The sequence below is a fragment of the Eleutherodactylus coqui genome, chromosome 4 (assembly GCF_035609145.1).
Source record: "Eleutherodactylus coqui strain aEleCoq1 chromosome 4, aEleCoq1.hap1, whole genome shotgun sequence".
In the NCBI taxonomy this organism is placed as follows: domain Eukaryota; kingdom Metazoa; phylum Chordata; class Amphibia; order Anura; family Eleutherodactylidae; genus Eleutherodactylus; species Eleutherodactylus coqui.
In genome coordinates this window covers 258,960,500-258,977,856 of record NC_089840.1, presented here as the reverse complement: position 1 = coordinate 258,977,856, position 17,357 = coordinate 258,960,500, and the positions used below count along the sequence as shown (strand labels likewise).

General features: G+C 50.7%; 1 protein-coding gene across 2 annotated transcripts in view; it reads right to left on the bottom strand.

The window, feature by feature from the left end:
* Nucleotides 1-16,410, bottom strand: part of ZRANB1 (zinc finger RANBP2-type containing 1) — a 56,489-nt gene extending 40,079 nt beyond the window's left edge. The window contains exon 1 of one of the 2 annotated variants that reach the window (XM_066601174.1): nt 16,207-16,410. The gene's annotated coding sequence lies outside the window, so the exon portion shown is untranslated. The remainder of the gene's footprint in view (nt 1-16,206) is intronic. The other variant, XM_066601173.1, reaches the window with a different exon arrangement.
* Nucleotides 16,411-17,357: the final 947 nt, after the last annotated feature.

The following is a 17,357-nucleotide window of genomic DNA, read 5'->3' as shown; positions in this document are numbered from 1 at the left end:
TCATCTGTGCTCATTACCCACGGCTCCTCGTACGCCCCCCAGAGGAAGGCCTCTAACCCTGCAGCGGAGCAGAAGGTCTCCAGAGCTTACGGCTGCCACGTTCAGCATTACGCCAATGCCCCTGTTGTCCTATTCTGTCAATTGTGCCGTTGGAATCTGAAATGCAATGTCACACGGCCATTTATAGCTCCGCTTACTGTTCTCGCTCCGGCGGACAGCATTGTGCTGTTTGGTTGCAATCCTGAGCTCTATACAATGCCATCACCAAGTCTAGGTGCCCACATATGGGCATATTTACACGCATGTATTCAGTTATGAAAAAAAAAAAAAAAAGTTGTACGCAAAAAAATATACCGTAAAATTCCGTCTATTTTTATGCACTAAACCGCGTGGCTCTTCCGCAGGACAGACGAGTTCCAGTCATGCCGAGTCGTCTTGAATGTTTATCAAAAGCAAAAAAAAAAAACTTTACAGCATGCAAAATCCAATTAAACAACTTCCTTCTTCGCCGTGTTCGGGGGAAAGTTCCTGCCAACAAGCCCATCTCATGAATAAAACCGCTCTGTAATGTCACACAATAATGCATCAGTCCAGACGGGAGCCAAACACAGCCGTCCGTTACCAAGTCCCCCCCAAGATGATGTGCTTTGAATTAAGCTCGGTTGTAATGGAAAAGATGTGGACAGAAGACGAGGAAATCCCCAGTGCGAATCTCCCTGATCGCCACCCACGCACGTCGGTTTTGTCGCATTTTCTTCAGGTCATTTGCCTTCATTGCTCTTGATCTGGGAACTCGGCATCATTATACCAGGAGTGAAGAGAATGACTACTGAGCAGCGGCATGCAGAAGGAATGAAGAGCATCAGTGGGCGAACAGGAATGCCGGCACTTACTATCTATTGTAAAGGCCTGGAGGCGGTTGACACATGCAAGTTTATAGGTTCTACAGAATTAATCTACACTGAACGGCCCCGGCGGGAGCTTCTCTGTAGGGACATTCGAGCTCATTCACATAGGTGTATTCCGTGTTTTTTTTCCCCCCTATAGTTCACTTCATTATTCTAAAACAGGGGATCCTATTGAGCGGGGTTGTTCAGTAACCGGACAACCCCTTTAACTAAACTCTTTGGCGCTGCCGGACACTGTACGGTTATAGCCAATGTTCCGGGGTGCAAAACATTTCTCCGAACGGCGGGCCGACATCTTCACACTACACCAAATGGTGTGACAGAAAGTCATCGGTACACAGAAACTGCAACCCACTGCAGGAGTGCGGCCATCCAATGCTAGTTCTCTACGACGGCTGTGCCCAGCCCGTCATCCGCGGCACAGCTGGCATCAAGGAGATCAGCTCCAGTCACCTCTACGCAGCTTATGAGAAGCTATGGATTGTTAACCCATAAAGCAGAACGCTACATGAGCCCGAGGACCGTGAAAAATGACATTATAGCTACAAGGCCAAACCAATGCTAATGCAATATGGCAATCTGGCCTGATTTATTGCTCTACCGACTATACACACAGGGTTCATTAGAGAATTGGTAACCCTTGCTTGACCACGGCCTTCAATGCATACATCAAGCTTTCAGCTCATCGAAAGTTTTTTTTTCATTTCCGAGACCAATCTTTATTTAAAAAGCCCTACATGACCAAACAATTAGGCATGAATGCAATTATCCCACCCTTCGTAATTCAAGGTTACCAGCCAAACCAAACACATTTAGGATCTTTTTACATGTGCCGATCATTGAGGTTGTGGAAAAGATCCATCAACCAGCGTTGGGCCGATTAGCTTTTAGGCCAGCATAGAAATGCTCACCGCTCTGCGGTATATGTACCCGTGTGAACATGGAGGCGTACAGCCAACCGAGAGGGATGAGAGAGATTAGCGATCCCATAAGAAGGTTCTCGGCCCACATGGGAGGAAAATGAAATGAAAGCTGATGGACGCGCGTGCCGATCCCCACTTGGAGCGCGTAAAAAGACCATTACGCAAGAAAAGAAAAAAATTGCCTCGCACTTCTGTGCGTGACGATACCAAGTAGTACAAGTTTGCCCGGTTGGTCGTGGCCAAATCTATACGCGAATCTGCATGGGGGTGGGGGGCGCGTTTCTAGCAAAAGTTTTACATGAAGCTGGGGCAACCACGGCCCTCTGACAAGTCATACCCCCTTTTATCCTGCAAAAAGTTGCAAAGTTTTTGCGCGTGCGGGGCGTACACTAGATTATGCCGTTTTCATAATCCTAAACCTTCCCCAGCTTCTTTAATGGCAGAGTGTGGCACTGAAGGGTTGTCCACCTCTTGACTACTGAAGACGGGTCATCAATTGGTGATCACGGAGGTCTGCCACTTGGAGCACCCGCTGGTCGACTGTTCTCCAGGGCTGCTTTACTGTGTACAAAGCCATCTGCTTCCTACAGCTGATCGCTAGCAGTCTCAAGCGGCCAACCAGCTATTGATGAGCTAGCCGGAGGACAGGTCATCAATAATTAAGAGATGGAAAACCCCTTTGAAGTGGTTGACACATCAATAGAAAGCAACCCAGAAAGTGAAGCGCTAGCAGCAAACTTCTCGATGCGAAGTTACTTGGCTACGTGCCATGGCGCGGCCCTCCATGACCGCATTAGTACCCATTTATCATCATGTCCGACAAAATCATATGAGATTTTGAACGGACCTGCGAAGGCCATCCTACTATCTACAGCCAGACAGCCTGGCACCGTGCAGACAAAAGGGCACAGTAACAGGTGCCACAGTGCCCATACACATTGCATACATGAATAAAATTGCACATCTCTAGTTTATACTAACCACATAAAAAGATACAAGGTTCTTAGCACACATTTTGATCAAAACATGTGAGCCCATCCACCATGTCAAAGTAAACCATATTGTATGGGTTTATAACTTTACAGTCAGCTCTTTAGGCAAAAATCCTCCAAATAAGGCCCAATGTCCATGGGCAGAACTGATGTGCTGAATCGGCACGGGACACCTGCGGACGATCCGAAGTTCAAGCCGCCCATAGACAACCAAATCGCGCCATGCTCCATTTAGCTGCGGGTCTCGCACGGACGTCTTCTGTTGAAGTCAAATGGATAACAGTCCGATCAGTGGCCTGCCCGCAGCTGACACTGCCGAGGGGCCACGGCTTCTGCCGGAAAGCAGAAGAAAAGCCCCCCCCCCCCCCCCAAAAAAAATGCGTATCCACAGTGGAGAAGATGGAAGACCAGCACAGCCATGCAGAGGATCCAGGATGGGCAAGTAATGTCCTCTTGCCGCGGGCAGGGTGGGATTCTGCTGCGGGCTCCTGCCCACGGAATCTGACCTGCCGGTGGACATCAGGCCTAAATGGGAAAGCAGAATACTTGGCTATCTAATATAAAGATGACTTGGCAGCATAAATCGGTGCAAACAAAGTAGATTTGTTTGATTCTCCCATAACGCACAAATACAGCTACGTTTCGACCATATAGTCCTTGCCAAGCTTGACCCAGACTATAATGGGCAAAACATAGCTGTATCTTTGCGTTACGGGAGAATCAAACAAATCTACTTTGTTTGCGCCGTTTATGCTGCCAAGTCGCCTTCATATCTGGATTATCTATAGGAACTATGGTTCGGATCCTTGTTTGGCTGCTGCAACTTCTTGGTCCTACCCAGGGTGGGTTTCTTATAAGTGCTGCTGGTATAACCCTTTGTTCTAACTTGGCCATCCACTGTCAGTAAAGCACATGGGATAGATGGTTGAACCAATACGGTTCACCTGGACAAGCACATGGGTCCACGTGTTTTGATCACGATGTGCACCAAGAACCTTGCATTTTTATGTGCCTACTATAAACAGTTGTACATATCTGCATAAGTTGCACAGGTGCTGAGACGCTTCTGTTTGTGTATATGTTGCAGCCATGCCGTAAGCGTATCACCACATTTATTTGTTGGAAGCGCTGACTATCTTTTGTTGCACGTGCATTTGTGCAGGAGTGGCTGCCTATACTTTTGTCGTGCACTCCATTCACCCATCTGTCCCAGGTGCTTCAGTGACTATATATCCAGGTAACTCACTTCTACATACATTTAGGGGACTTCTGCCCAAAAGAGGTACCCATCCAATAAGGTTTGCCTGCACGTGGCAGATGGGCACACATGCTTTGATCAAAAGGCGCACCAGGAAGTTGGCATCTTTTTGTGGTTAGTATAAATGGTTATGCGGTTTTATTGAGGTGTGAGTGCTGAGGCATGTGTTACTGTATTTGACACCACCATTATTTACGTGCCATCATACATCTGATGCGACATTTTTGTCCGGCGGCATGTGCACGAATTTCTATAACCCCACTTAGATAAAAAGAGAAATCTCTGCAACAAGTCTGCCTTGTGTGATTATACCCGAGCGGTACTCTCGTAGCAAAAACAAAATTGATTACTACATCCCTGTTTATGCCCTCTCTGAATGTTATACCGAATAGGGGATAAAGTGGCACATGCTTAATAATTAAAGCTCAGTAACGGGCACTTCAGGCGCAGCTCCGGGGCGGTGAAACACAACCCAACAGCGACAAGTCATTCCAAGATCAAGTTCATTTCTTAGAATTCCTACCCTGGCGGCAGACATCTCTCGCAGTTGTCACCTGGTGATCACATGTACGGGAGTGCAATCCTGATTAGAACGCCTCAAAGTCATTCTAAGCGTAATTTATAATTAGAGTCTCCGAAGAGAGAGAGAAAAAAAAAAAAAGGAATAAAAGCTTCTTGCCCTTTATTAAACGGCGGAGTGTACGCCTTGTAGCCCCCCCAAGCAGGAGAAGGATTTCCTCTGTGACGCTCCGTGAGAAGATTAATGCGTCAGTCATCCGTGCTCCGTGGTCGCTCCTAATCAGAAATGTCCATAAAATACAACATATTTCGACTCGCAGGCTCCATCGCGAGAGATTATGTAACGTCTGTAATCCCTTCCCCCAGTACTTCAATGCAAGGAGTACATACAGATGTCTACTATTCTGCATGAAGTGTGTTCGTACCGAACTGTAAAACTACGCTAAAAAACAAGCAAAAAAATACACTCACTGTCAAAAAAGAAATCCCCAAACCTTCCCCCCAGAAGGGGTTGTCGGAATCTAATAAAGCTTTCCATGTGCGACTAAAGTTGATAAAAGTGATTAAAATGGAGCAAAAGGATAATGTATTGCAGAAAAATGACCCCTGGAATGGAGGCTCTACTACCCTGTTGTACCGCCTCTAGCTTGGATACAAGATGTGATACGGGGGGGCATGGAGGCTCTAGTATCCTGCTGTACCGCCTCTAGCTTGGATACGAGATGTGATACAGGCGGGCATGGAGGCTCTAGTATCCTGCTGTACCGCCTCTAGCTTGGATACGAGATGTGATACAGGCGGGCATGGAGGCTCTAGTACCCTGTTGGGCTGCCTCTAGCTTGGATACAAGATGTGATACGGGTGGGCATGGAGGCTCTAGTACCCTGTTGTACCGCCTCTAGCTTGGATACGAGATGTGATACAGGCGGGCATGGAGGCTCTAGTACCCTGTTGGCCCGCCTCTAGCTTGGATACAAGATGTGATACGGGCAGGCATGGAGGCTCTAGTATCCTGCTGTACCGCCTCTAGCTTTGATACGAGATGTGATACAGGCGGGCATGGAGGCTCTAGTACCCTGTTGGGCTGCCTCTAGCTTGGATACAAGATGTGATACGGGTGGGCATGGAGGCTCTAGTACCCTGTTGGCCCGCCTCTAGCTTGGATATAAGATGTGATACGGGCGGGCATGGAGGCTCTAGTACCCTGTTGTACCACCTCTAGCTTGGATACAAGATGTAATACAGGCAGGCATGGAGGCTCTAGTACTCTGTTGTACGTCCTCTAGCTTGGATACAAGATGTGATACAGGCAGGCATGGAGGCTCTAGTACCCTGTTGTAATGTGATACAGGCGGGCAAAGAGGGATACAGGTTCTGTATGTCATCCTGTGGCATATTGGTCTACATTTGCTGTAGCCTCTAGATCATGCAAACTTGTAAGTTGCATCCCAGTTGGTCCCACACAAGTCCTATTGGTGATAAATCTAGTTCCCTGGAAGCCACAGAAGTGTGACAATATTGTGGGGGCTCCTGTGACCCCCTTGTGTCTGCGGCCGAGCATAATCCTGCTGGAAGCCGCCATGAGAGGAACACATGTGGCTGCAGGATGTCCTGAACATATCACTGAGCTGTCATTGTCCCTGGTACCACTACTAGGGGTGACCGACTGTTGTATGTGATGACATCCCACCCCAGACCACCACAGCAGCAGGGGGCAGTGTGACGCTCCACATCAAAGGCAGGATTGAGGCGCTCACCTCGAGATCTACAGACACGAACACAGCCATCGTCAGCGCCCAAACTAAACCGGGATTCATCACTGAGGACATTCCGGTTCTAGTTTAGTCGCTCACTTTACCACTGCAAACAGAGGTGATGGTGGGTGGGTGTCAAAGGTGGTACACATAATGAGCGCCCCAAGACTAAATGTCCTTCAGCCAAGTGCCTGGAAATGGTTCCGACAGACAAGGTGCAACAACGGCGCCCCCTGTCTCTGGATGCTGGACAGTGAAACAGTTGGAGCTGCTTGTGTGACAATCCTCTACTGGTGGTCTGAAGGGGGCGTCCTGAGTCCGGTCACCTTGTGTGCCCCCATCCACTGGTTCTAAATCCTAACAGTCCGGTCAGAACGGCCGGTGGGGGACAATTCATGGATACGACCCTCCAGGTTCTCACATCCCAATAATTCGCCCCTCTCAGACTCTGGTAACGGGGTGAAATCTCTTCTCTGCGTCGTAGAGGCGTCTAGTGGTCAACAAGCTCTACACAATCGGAGAAGAGGCCACTACACACAAGGAGCCTCCGAGAGCCTCTTATAGGCCAAGGGGGGGAACCACTTATAGGGTCTTGGGTGGCAAGACCGTCCATCTAATCACCACAACTCTCCAGGACGAGTTTGGCAGCAAAAGAGACAGACAACTCCTAGGGGTGGGATTTTTTTTTTGGACAAAGCATGTAAGAAACAACCACAAGAGACATGAAAGCAATCTGTAGCTTCCCCAACAATAAATGGCCAGAAACGGAACGGCATCGGTTGGAGGAATGCTTCACCAGTAGACAATAGACGACTGTTACAATGTATCACGTAGGATGGGCACAAGGTTCCCATACCAGGGCTGCCAAGTTTCTACCCACACAGTATGCTCCATCCATGTAACGAGCATCGCCTTCACGCCCAAAAATACACGGCCGCCTGGAGTACACGGTCAGTGCCGATGATCCCCCCGGCATCTTTCCCAGTGCTTCTCTTGTAATCAATGCTGGATTTACACGGGCGAGCACGATATTGGCCCAAGAAACTTTGACCGCTGTTGCCTTTACAAAGCTACGATTTTGCCTGCAAGCGTGATGTGTTTTGCAAGAAAAAATGCATCACTGCACATTAAATTTTCACGCGCATTAAAAAAAACTGCATGTGGCAATAGAAAAGAAACACATGATTGTATGAAAATCACGTTGCCATGCCTGTGCCATGCAATTTACTACATTTTTTTTTTTGCTCCCACAGAAAATAATGGTTGATAACGGCCAACAGGAAGGACAGGCAACGATTCGGCCATCTAAAAAAATAAATAAAATTCTTGGCTGTGAACAGCACACACGTTCTGTGCGATTGTGAGACGCACGGACCTCACGCCATTCTTTCCAGTGGGTTGATGTACATGAGCGATTTTTTGCCCTCACCAATGCAAGATAGAAAGATCGCAGCCTGTCCCGTTTTTGTCCGAGTCGCGCACAAGAATAGGACTTCGGTGTCCCGGACAGCCCACGGACGGATTCTTTCCATGTGTAGTGGGACAAGCCTACACGTATGTAGACAGTGCATCCACCCATGGCCAACAGTGCTTGAAGAACTCCATGTACCAGAGCAGCAAATCTGCAGAGGACTTAAAGAGTTGTACCAAATTATAAATTAGTCCCTGATAGGGAGACTGCCCACTGGCACCCCTACCAACCCTACAAGAATGGAGGTGCAGGGGGTTCCTGAGTGAAGGTCACGCAGCGGTGCCACTGCTCCATTCACTGAGGAACCAACCAGACACCTGTTCTCAGGACCAGTGGGGGACCCAACGGTTGGACCCGAAAGATCATATCATCCCCTATCCGGTGGAACTTTATAATTTGGCACAACTGGTTCAATATCAGATCAGTGGGGATTTGGATTCTCAGCACCCCTAACCTGCTGTTGAAGGGCCTCTGTCATTCCCGCCACACTGTTTACGAGTGACAGTGCTGTACTTTTGGTAGTGGTTGTAACTGGTATTACAGTTCACTACGGCTTCAGCCCATTAAAGAGATTTGAACTGAGGTACATACCAGGAACAGACACTACTAATTATATGGTGTATAAGGGGTCTCGGAACCTGCTGGAGCCACAGCCCCTTCAAGAAGTTGATCAGTGGAGGTGCCGAAAGTCAGCCCCCAGCAATCTGATATTGGCACCATACCAAGGATGGGACATCACTTGCAAGGAACCAGGTAACCGTTTTAAGATCACATTAGTTGACATTTACCATCATTCATGCCCTCGTCTACAGTATACAGGGGTACATGCCGACTTTGGTCACCTCTGCCAACATCTGGGCTTCTGTGTATATCGAGCTGTACGGCGCCGAGCCTCATCAGTCAGCACCTTACAATAAAGAGCTCCATCCGGGTTCCATTGACGTCTCCAATGATTTTATAACAATAGCCCCACATGCTGCAGGATTCTTGCCATTGAATGTAATGGAAACCTCGACTTAACCCTCGATGGACAGGTGTAAGTAAAGCCCGGGGGTAGAGCAGGCAAGAAGTTCTGTGCAACTTTCACCGAGTTGCTCAATTTCTGCAGCCCATGACACCATGCGCATTTTCAGTCTGTGTGCGGTCGGTCTACATCTGGCTAGTCCCGTAGTAGTCCGTATGCCAAGGCATACCAGTTTAACACGGGTCACGCAAGCAAAACAATAACCACTACAATCCGTAGTTCGTTTATCCAAGAAATGCAGAAGAGACGCAAAAAAAAAAAAAATAATAATAATAGGACCTTTTAGGCTTATTTGTTATTTTTGCAAATACGAAAGGCCGGTCTCACACGACCGGATTTGAATTGCGGATTCCGTAAGCGTTTGATCCGCGGTAATAAGTGGTTCAATCAAGTGCATTGAATTTTACAGTTCCGCTCATATTAGCAGGTCAGAATTGGGTAATCCGCATGCAGAAAATAGAATGTAGCATGCTCTATTTTTCCGCGGATATCCGTGACATAAAACCCATTGTTCTCTGTGGTCACGGATATACCCGCCGCCCATACGCAATTATGCTAAGCGATGGCAAGGGAAACAAATACTCGTCCGCTTCCTGAATCTAGCAGTGTCCTCCTCTGAAGTCCCGGCGGCACATGATAGTCTCTTTACAGAGTCCCGTGCCGTGCCATAGACTTACATGGGAGAGAGCGGGCATGGGACTCAGATAAAGAAAAAAAAAAAAAAAAAAAAAGCAACCCACCACCTTGCTCCGTCACACCCGGTAACAGCATCGCAATACCATGTGACTCCTTGTCTGAACTCAGCAGATAAATAATTTATATCCCTGAATAGCCCCTTTAAAAGCCCATTAGTAACGGTCATAAAAAGGCGTATTGTCACTAAGGGCTCAAAGGGATTTTCCAGGTTTTCTGATGACCGATCCTCAGAAAAGGGCATCAGTAGTCATCAGCTGGGGTTTGCCGCTCAGGATTCCAACCATTCAGCTGTCAAGGGCAGACCACCCAGGAGTACAGAGCAGACGCAGATGTGGTGTAGTGGCCGGCGCTGGTGTTTACAGGCTCAGCCCACTACACAAGGGGCAGAGCGATCCGCTTCTGCTCAGTAGTCTGCGTGTTTTACGGTGATCGCGGATGCCCCAACAGCCAATCAGTTGGGGTTCTGAGTGACGGACCCCCACCAATCAACTTTTGATAACCTATCCTGAGTTTAGGTCCTTGATAAGAATTGCCTGCTAATCCCCTTTAATTTGCCGCAGTTCTTCCGCGGGGGTAAAGTCTTTAGGTCTCTTTATACAGCATGTGGACGGGACTTCTGGATGTCTCATCCGTACTGCAAACTGCCGCCGAATTGCTGCAACCAATCCTGCATTTCCACAAAGCGTGAACGTACGCCAATTCCTCATGAGCCAAGCGCCTTACATGTTTGCTAGAAAATGCAGCATATCAAATGAGGAAGAAGAGCTCCGTAAGATGCCCTACAGGTCACATCCAAGACTGCAGGTGCTTTTAGATGGAATGATGATCATCCAAGAGAGCGCAAGAGAACGATCGCCGCTGGCCCGTGTTTAGACTGAACAATAATCCTTCACTTTTTGATCGTCGTACACTTTTACGCAGGCATGAAAATCTCGTCGTTCGCTTAGCGTTGGGCGCTCAGTCCCTCTTGGTCACAGCGAATGTGAAAGGCTGAAGGACTGTGAGCGCGCCGGTATAACACCACATCCTGGAGGGGCACATTGTGACGGCCTCGGCCCCACCTGACTGCACTTCCTGCCGCCGTACAAGAATGTGCATGGGAACAATCCCGCCACGACTGAAGGACGTCCAGGGGAGGAATTTGTGATCACGTTGCAGTTTAGAAGCGTGCAAAATACATTCCACAGACCGCAATAGACGTGTGAAGGCCGGACAGAGCGAGGAATCCGGTTACCATGTTACAGGGCAACTCAAGCCCACACTCCACCGGAGATGGAGGGGGCGCAAGATCTTCAGTCTTTAACCCCTTACTGCCAACGAACACGGCTGACCGCTGCTACTAGTCATGTCAACGGCAGATCTACTGGAGGGTCCCAGCAGCTCCCATACTACAGGCTCACTGGTACTCCACGTACCGCCATACGGCGCTTCTGCGTGGAACACGCCAATCTTTAGTTTTAAAGCCTCGATCGCTTTGATGTATTTACATTCTGCATTTCGCGCTTAAGACGGAATAAACCACGTTGATTTGATCGCATTAAAAGGGGGAAAAAAAAAGGGATTATGCGCACACAAACCCCCGTTATGAAGCCCCTAGGGCTCCTGCACACTGGCGAGGGCGATATCCAGCTGTGAATCGCAGCCCGAAATCGCCTTCGCAATCCTTCTGAAATCCCCAGGATGCAAAGCGGTTTTAACATGAAAACAGCCTGGCATCCCCATGGGGTTCCCTTCATCCCCACCGCAGCAGCAGGAGATCGCGATGTTATCACACTGTTTACAATGGGACCACCGCTGCTGCCCCCGGCCCCATTGAAAACCCCTGGATGCGACAGCCTAACATGCCTGCGGGGATGAAGGAATCCCCCCCTGCTGCAGCCGTCACAGCTGCGGTAGGGGATAGCGATCTTCTCCCATTGATTTCAATGGTGCCGACGCTGCTGCCCCCGGCCCCATTGAAAACAATGGCCGATATTACAAAAAGAGAAAAAAAGGGGAATGCTGTGATTTTTTCTTTTATTAAGGCCGCCTGCAGAAGAGCGGGTCGGCTCCGGCAGCGAGAATTCTCGCTGCGCGATCCAACCCAAGCGCCTGCAGGGACGAGCGCGTACTCACCCGCGCCTGGCGGCCCCGGCTCTTTCATGTGCCGGCTGGCGCGGCAGCCGGCGCATGCGCAGACTGGAGCCGGCGGCCGGGTGACTGCGTGCCCCGCAGAAAATTAGGGCATGCCGCGGTTTGTTTGCTGCGCGAGATTTCGCGCGGCCAAACCGCGGCCGTCTGCATAGGAGTGCGTATTTTAATGCACTCCTATGCAAACTTTCAGCGGCGGAAATCCCGCGGCGGGATTTCCGCTCGTGTGCAGGCGGCCTAACGCAGCATCGCAGGAGTGAAAACATCGCAAATGAGCATAAACCACTGAAAACCATTGGTTTCATAATCATGTACTTTCACTCCCTTTCGCATCGCAAGAAAAAAAAAAAAAAAAGAAAAAGAAAATCGCCTAATTTTCGCGCCAGTGTGAAGGAGCCCTCCGAGAAGTAAAGTACGGCCCCGATTACATCTAGGCGAACCTGACCACCTTGGAGGAACCAGCTGACCATCTACCGTTTCTGGGGTCCTCCAGGGAAAGCCGTATCCGTTATACTGGATCTCATCGTACCCGATCCCTTGTTCTCATTGGAGACAGAACCGGGTCACATCAGCATTAACCTGTTCAGCTCTGGTTGTAGTAAGTCCCGGCTGGCAGACATTGAATATAACGGGTTCTGTCCAACTTCCTGCACAGCCCCCACTCCTCTCTATGGGGACATATGAGCATCGCGCAGGCCTGGTATCTCAGGTAGAGCGGCTGTAAGCAGGTGTCGGAGCCTGCGGCCCTCCGGAGACCTTCCATAACGCCAACAGTGGTTGCCAGCGCCGTTACTAAGAAGCGGCTGGAAGACTAGATAAATCCCGTTCTACTCAATCACAGGAGTTGAGGAACGAAGCAGCGCCGGATCCGGTACCTGCTGGACCCAAACGGCACCCAAGAGACCCCGCGGACCATAATAGGGTCCATTGGGGTTCTGGCATGCTGCACTATTTAGGGCTGTTGGCTGAAACGCAGATGTGAGCGTAAGGCCTCCTGTCCACGGCACGCAGGGAATGCCGCACTGCCCGCGGCCAATGAGCCCCGCTTACATGCATATCCACTTCCGGGTTCGCTGTACTGCGCAGGGACCTGCGTTTTTCTGCAAGTGTGATGCATTTTACAAAAAAATACATCACATCTCTGCACATGCATGAAAAATATCATGTTTCAATAGAGGAAGAAAAGAAAAAAATAAATAAATAAAAATCACATGTATATCACATGGGATGCGAGGGCGACGTAATTGTTTTTTGGTTCTTTACAGGATAATGGGGATAACATCCAAATATCGGACACGCTGCTATTTGTCAAACTTGGACTACGGATATAGTCACACAGGCAATTATGGGTTAATTTCCATGGGATATTTTTCTCCTTCAGCCTTTCCTATAACGGCTTCTATATAAGTGCGAAGCACGGAACATCATCCGCGTAAATACACCCGCTGACCCAGTTCGAAAAATTGCTGAATGTCCCATTTTTTGATAGATTCTTGTTCACAAATCGCCCATTATTTTCTTTAGAAGTGGTAAAAACAAATAAGGCAGAAAAAACAAACAAACAAAAAAAAAACTTGCTATTTTTTTTATGCAGGACAAACAGATCATGCATTAAAATGCGCTAGAAAACCACCAGTTTTTCAGAGCACCACCGCATTCGCGAGCGCAACCCGAACGGCTGTAGTTCTACACGTTTAAATTTAGTAAAATTACAAAAAAAAAAAAACCCCTTTAAGAACCGCGTAAGCCGGGCGTGCAGAAAAACACAGAGCGCTACGCTTTTCTATCCCAGAAGCATAAGGAAGTTCCAGCGCCCCTGCACTTTTGAACCATGTCCGACCGCCTGGATGACGTGACGTCAAGCAATGGGTTTTTGCCCGCTCTTGCCGGACCGCGTCACAGTCAGCCGCCGGCGATGACACCTATTAAAGGCACCTCGCTGCCACGTCCGGTAATTTATGCGCCAGGAGGAGCTCACGGCGGAATGTACATGCGGGCCTGCGGAGTCAGGTGAGTCACAAGACCGGAGGAGTACAAATCGCTACATAAATAGAAACTGTTAGTCCAAAATAGGAGAGCAAACGAGTTACACGAGTAACAAACATAGTAAAACCCAGCGCCAGCCTCCATGGGTGCCGCCGGCAGGTGACAGGCCGTCAGCACCATCAGCCACCCGAGGTCACACAGTGTGCAGCTAATGCTCTGGTACAATGGGCAGACGGGTGGGAACACTGTTGACAAGCAGCCCATCCCCCGTATAGATGGGCACGGTGACAGCAGCGGAGGCCCCGATGTCACCCACCCCACTGGACGCTGGTTATACACTTCGCCGGACGCTTTAGTCCGCCCGTAGTAAACAGTATTCACTTTCAGTACAAGGTATACAGGCCTGCGGCACCAGCGACCGTCCCAGCCATGTAACACGCTACATGTGTAACACGTGATGATCACTTTACAGCGACCGCTCCTGCAGACAACGCCGCAAGTATGGCCGTACCACGATAAGTGGCCGCACACATCACACGGAGCAACAGCAAGCAACCAATGGGTGTCCACCGGAGGTCACCCCTATACAAGGGCTTGTTAGAGAGCAATCATCAACTGCAAGTAAACACTATTTCGCTCCTCCAGCCACTTCAATGCCCCCGCAGTCTCCTGGCCCCCTGGAAGCACTCATCCGCTGCGGCCCAGAAGTGAGCGGACAAGATGGCCAAGAACGGGATCGGGCCTTCAAGACTCTACAAACTTCCTGGAAACCCCTTTAATGGCCCAGCCTTTAAAGGGGATGTGGCAAGTTACAAACTTATCCCCCATCAACAGGATAACTTTATGGCCGCCACCGATCTAGAGAACAGGGGTCCGGAGTGAATAGAGCGAGGGGCCCCACAGACACGTTACTGGGAATTACAGAGTTCAAGCGCTTTGAGACACTTTGGCGCTGTTGTTTAAGTGAATGGAGCTGCAGCGTTCTCGGGGCCGCGGGCACCAATCATAAAGCCATGTCCTATCCTGTGGTTAGCGGGTAACCTTATACCCGGGCACCGCCCACTCTAGGGCGTTGCTGCAGGGTATCACTATAGGGCCGTACTTGTATGGTATAGTTTTTAGTTTTCTACGGCACGGATGTGGAATCCATTATTTGCAATAGAACTATTTACTCGGGCGATTTTTTTTTTTTCTCCCAGCAATTTTTCACATTTTGGGGGGGGGGGGGGGGGCGACATCGCCCGTTATTTATTAGGGCAGTTAAAAAAAAATATATATATATATATATATATAGCGCCAAACGCTTTTTATTTTCCCGCTTGAAACACGTCATGCTCACAAGCGCGAGGGTGCAGCGCCGCTCCCCTTTTAAGCCACATAACAGTTCATGGGACCCAAACGTGATGACGGAGGTCCGTTAAAGCGGCCACCAGTTGGGCGGGGGAGGGTAACATTAGTAATACTACCTGCGGACATCGGTGGAGCTGTGACCGGACGTTCCCTCCTCCAAGATGGCCGCAGCCCTTCTCCGATGCGGCACACTAGTAGCGCACGACACCGGTTTACAGTATTTCTCATGCGACCTGCGCTGACCAATCCAAAAGCAGCAAACACCCGGAGCGCGGCGGCCATCTTGGAAGACCAAAGAGGGAAAGCGTGGAAGAACGGCGTGGAAGCAGGTCAACTACCCCCTCTGGTCCTGGGGTAACTGCAGAGACCCCCACTGACCCCGAGACTGAATGGTCACTCAGTACCGCTCCATCCCAGCGGGCCTGCGGCGATAATCTCCGTCAGCAGGCGCGTGCCGCCATGACTCTAGAAGAGGGGGCCCCAGCGGACGCCACCCATCATACCGTTACCCTGTGGATGGCGCAAGAGTCGGAGAATACCCCGTTAATCCAGCGGTCGCCAATTTCTCCCGATCTGCGCCCGGCATCCAACTGGAAAGGACTCAAGGGAGGAGCCTCAACACCCAACCGCTCCCAGCCAATCAGCACAACCCGTTCAGTTATCCCCCTTTCCGATTGGTAGAGCAGAGCGGCCGGCAGACAACGCAACACCAAAGGGTCCGCCAACAAGAAATACAACTCTGGTTGTCCTGGCAACCGCTAGATTAACCCTTTACGGGCTGGAATAAGTGGGACGGACCGCTAATATATCAGTCCGCATTCGTATGGCAATCGTATTTCGCACTTTCGGCGCTGCGCCGGTCGCTACAAGAGCGGGCGACATCCAATGTGGGGGCTAATAGGGGGCTGGGGTCGGCTACCGGTCAGGAGCCAGGAAAGCTGGGTGGTGGCCCCAGAGGGGGAGGGGAGGGAGGCCCTCAGAGGGGTCCCCCACAGGGGGGCTGCCAGGAGAGGACACTTCAAGGACTTGGGAGGTGATAATGCGGGCTGCCAGCAGGAGAGGGCGCCCTCCTGCGACCACAGCTCCTCGCCCGCAGAGCTGACACTCTAAAGGCCGACAGGCCGGCTGCGGGGTGTATGGCGGACATAGCCGACCACTAGTACCTGCGCGGACTCCGTGTAACCGGCGGGCTCACCTGGCTTTATCCCGTGGCCGGCTTCCCTCTCCCGCTCATCTCCCCCGGGACCGGACTCCCCCTGGTTTCCGCTCGTCCGGTCCCCCCAGCTCTGGCCCGCTCCGGAGTTCTCCAGCTCGCCGCGCTCCGGTTCTTTTCTTCCTGTAATGGCGGCTCCGGAGACCGAAGAAGCAAAATAAAGCAGACGGGAACTGCGTGACGTCACCCTGCACCCGCGGCCGGTGAGACATGGGATTGGCTGAGCTGCGAGCGGCGGGCGGCCAATAGGAAGCCGTGTCTTAAGCGGCTGAGCGGTGACGTCATGACATCAGCATTAGAGCAAAATAATAACAATAACAACAGCAAGCAGGAGATGCGGCGCCGGCGGGTGTGACGGGTGTGAGGGGCGGCAGCCCACGGCTCGGCACACCCGGCCGGGCATGCATGTCCCGGCGCCCCCTCACGTACATGTCCCGGCGCCCCCTCACATACATGTCCCTGCGCCCCCTCACATACATATCCCTGCGCCTCCTCACGTACATGTTCTGGTCCCTTCCTCACATACATGTCCCGGCGCCCCCTCACATACATGTTCTGGCCCCTTCTTCACATACATGTCCCTGCGCCTCCTCACGTACATGCACCCGCACCCCCTCACATACATGTCCCGGTGCCCCCTTACGTACATGACCTGGCCCCTTCTTCACATACATGTCCCGGTGCCCCCTCACATATATGTTCTGGCCCCTTCCTCACATACATGTCCCGGTGCCCCCTCACATACATGTTCTGGCCCCTTCCTCACATACATGTCCCGGCGCCCCCTAACATACATGTCCTGGTCCATTCCTTACATACATGCCCCTGCACCTCCTCACATAACTGTCCTAGCCCCTTCCTCACATACATGTCCCTGCGCCCCCTCACATACATGTCCCGGTGCCCCCTCACATACATGTCCCTGTGCCTCCTCACATACATGCCCCTGCACCTCCTCACATTCATGTTCCGGCGCCCCCTCACATACATGTCCCTGCGCCTCCTCACATACATGCCCCTGCACCTCCTCACATTCATGTTCCGGCGCCCCCTCACATACATGTCCCTGTGCCTCCTCACATACATGCCCCTGCACCTCCTCACATTCATGTTCCGGCGCCCCCTCACATACA